Here is a 3027-nt window from a genome sequence, read left to right on the forward strand (position 1 = left end):
TTTGGTGTTACAAAGAGTTTTGTTGGTCTCTCGCTCAACTGCACCCCACACATAATAATCAAGGGGGTTGCAGTCTGGGGAGTTAGGTGGCCAGGTGTCAGGGGTGATGTGGTCGCAGAAATTGTCTGACAACCATGACTGGGTTCTCCTGCTTGTGTGGCCTGGTGCAGAATCTTGTTGCCAGATATAGGGTCTTGCAGCAACCACTATAGAAACCATAATTTGATACGTAGAAAAGGATTGAATACATAAATTATGCGAACAGGTCCCTTCATGGTGTGGATATGTAATTTTAGATCAGTTAAAATAAGTTGAGATATATTTGAACTTGTAAAAGCTTTTCACTGCAGTTTTGCAGTGGAGAAAAATTCTCGCTTTAGACAAGGTATTCAAAATACCGTAGTATCTCGGAACGCCATCTATGGACTGGACTGGTCCTAAACATATTTGAACTGATATAACGTTGTTTTTTATTATTATTATTTTCAGTCACTGTTTCTCACGCATACCCACACTTTTGTTCTGCCCTGGCTGCCAATGCGTACAATCATTAAATGCTATTTCCTGATATCTTTTGATAAACTTTCCTGTCAGTCCAGAGTTGTCTCTCTTAGTATCTGGTACTGAGGTCGAAATACATCTACCAGCTCCTAGAGGGCACTCTGAGCCAGCTACACTGGTTTAACATCTCGTTGTATAATGCTAGAATGTTTCTCCCCGGCAAAACTATAGTGAAAACCCTTTGCAAGTTCAAATATGTCCCAAAACATATTTAAACTGATCTAAAATTTGTTTATTTTCTGCTACTGCTTCGGGCATTTACCCAATACATGCATGCATGCATGCATGCATGTATGTATGTATGTATGTATGTATGTATAAATGCATGTATGTATGTATTTACAAGTGTATCTATGTGTGTGTGTGTGTGTGTGTCTTGAAAGAAGATTTTCTTCAATCAATAATTATTAATTGTATAATAAAAATCTGAAAACAAAACATTCAGAATAATACAAATCTTTCGGAGAGAAGTTTTCTTTCCAACCAAAAAATTTGTCTCAAACTGTTTTGTCAAATAATTAATAAATTTTGATATTTTTTTTTAAATATTATGACAATATCAAGAATTTTTTTCCAAGAGCTTATACGTGTGTGCGTATTGTGTGTGTGCGTATGCGTGTGTGTGCGTGTGTGTGCTCATGCATACATATAATTAGTTAGTGTATATATATGTATATATAAATATGTATTATTTTCTTCTTTACTGCAAGTCACTGGAAAGCGAAGTAAGCAACTAGCAATCAACAGATATCTTCAAGCAACTACAAAGTATCTTAGCAGATACAAAAGAAAATGGGGAAAATGTCATGAGAATCGATATCAATAAGGTTATATCTTTCAGCGAATCAAAAAGGTAGAGATTTATATGAAGCAGATGTTCGAGGAAAGACGCTCCCATCGTAGAGAACTCTTCTAAGAAGACGGGACAACAAAGGGATGAGAATTCATCGAAAGATATGTAACCTTAAGAAGAGGGCCAGAAGTAAGTTCGGCAGAAGAACGATTAATGAAGTATTTGCAGAATAATGATGAAAGAGTTATGTCCTGTTGATGAAAAAGTGATTAAAGGTTAACTAGCAAAGCAGGACCAGTATTGTTAGAAACTCTCTTTGTCCTTGACCAAGGAGGGAAGAAACACTGGTTCAGGTGCTTACCGAAATTTGACAACAGTTCTCCATGCAAGAATTAATAATATTTTTAAAAAAATGCTTTTTAAAGATGAAGATTACAGGCATCTTTTGAAAAATAATGAGATGACTGGCTAGGGAGAAACAAGCTTCGCAGCCGTTGATCTAATAATGGTTCTAATATAATCATTCCAGGTGATGCCTTAAGAAACGTTAAGCCTAAAAAACAAAGACTGATCTCTTCTATAATAGCTCATCGCAACGTAAGCCTAGCTGGCCAATGATATCGTGTTGAACAACAGGCCATAGCAGATGCTATACTGTGGAGACTTCTATTCGACATGATACTGAGGATCGAGCCAACGTGGGACAGCAGTTTCTGGTGCATCGTTGTGTGATGCATTTTGATTGCAACATTTTAAAGACACACATACATACATACACATTAAGGCGGCGAGCTGGCAGAGACGTTAGCACGCCGGACAAAATGCTTAGGCGGTATTTCGTCTGTCTTTACGTTCTGAGTTCAAATTCCGCCTAGGTCGACTTTACCTTTCATCCTTTCGGAGTCGATAAATTAAGTACCAGTCATGTACTGGAGTCGAGCTAATCGACTGGCCCCCTGCCTCAAAATTTCGGGCCTTGTGCCTAGAGTCGAAAAGTATATACATACACATTTATACATAATATTCATTTATTTATGTTTATATCTTTTATAAACATACTAGTTTCAGTCAGTGAACCATGGCTATGCTGGGGAACTGCATTGAAAGACTTGCTCGAACAAATCGACTCCAGTACTTAATTTTTGTAGCTTATGGAGACGTAAACAAACCAGCACTGGTCGTCAAGCAGTGGTAGGGTATTAACTCACGCACGTACACACACACACACATACACATATACACGACATGCACACACACACACACACACACACACAAACAAACAAACAATACGACAGGCTTCTTTCAGTCTCTGTCTACCAGATCCATCAGAAGGCTTTGGTTGGCCTGGGGTTACAGCAGAAGCTACTTACCCAAGGTGCCACACGGTGGGACTGAACCCTAAATCATGTGCCTGGGAAGCAGCCCCGCCTGCGCCAATATATATATATATATATATGTGTCTGTGTGTGTGTGTGTGTGTGTATGCGTGTGTGTGTGTGTGTGTGTGTATGCGTGCACATATATATATATCCATATATACATACATATAAATACATACATATATATGTTTATATATATTTATATATATATACATATAAACATATATATACACACACATACACATACATATATGTACACAATACACACACACATACAGACACATACACACATAA

Source organism: Octopus bimaculoides, chromosome 2 (assembly GCF_001194135.2).
Source record: "Octopus bimaculoides isolate UCB-OBI-ISO-001 chromosome 2, ASM119413v2, whole genome shotgun sequence".
Taxonomy (NCBI): Eukaryota; Metazoa; Mollusca; class Cephalopoda; order Octopoda; family Octopodidae; genus Octopus; species Octopus bimaculoides.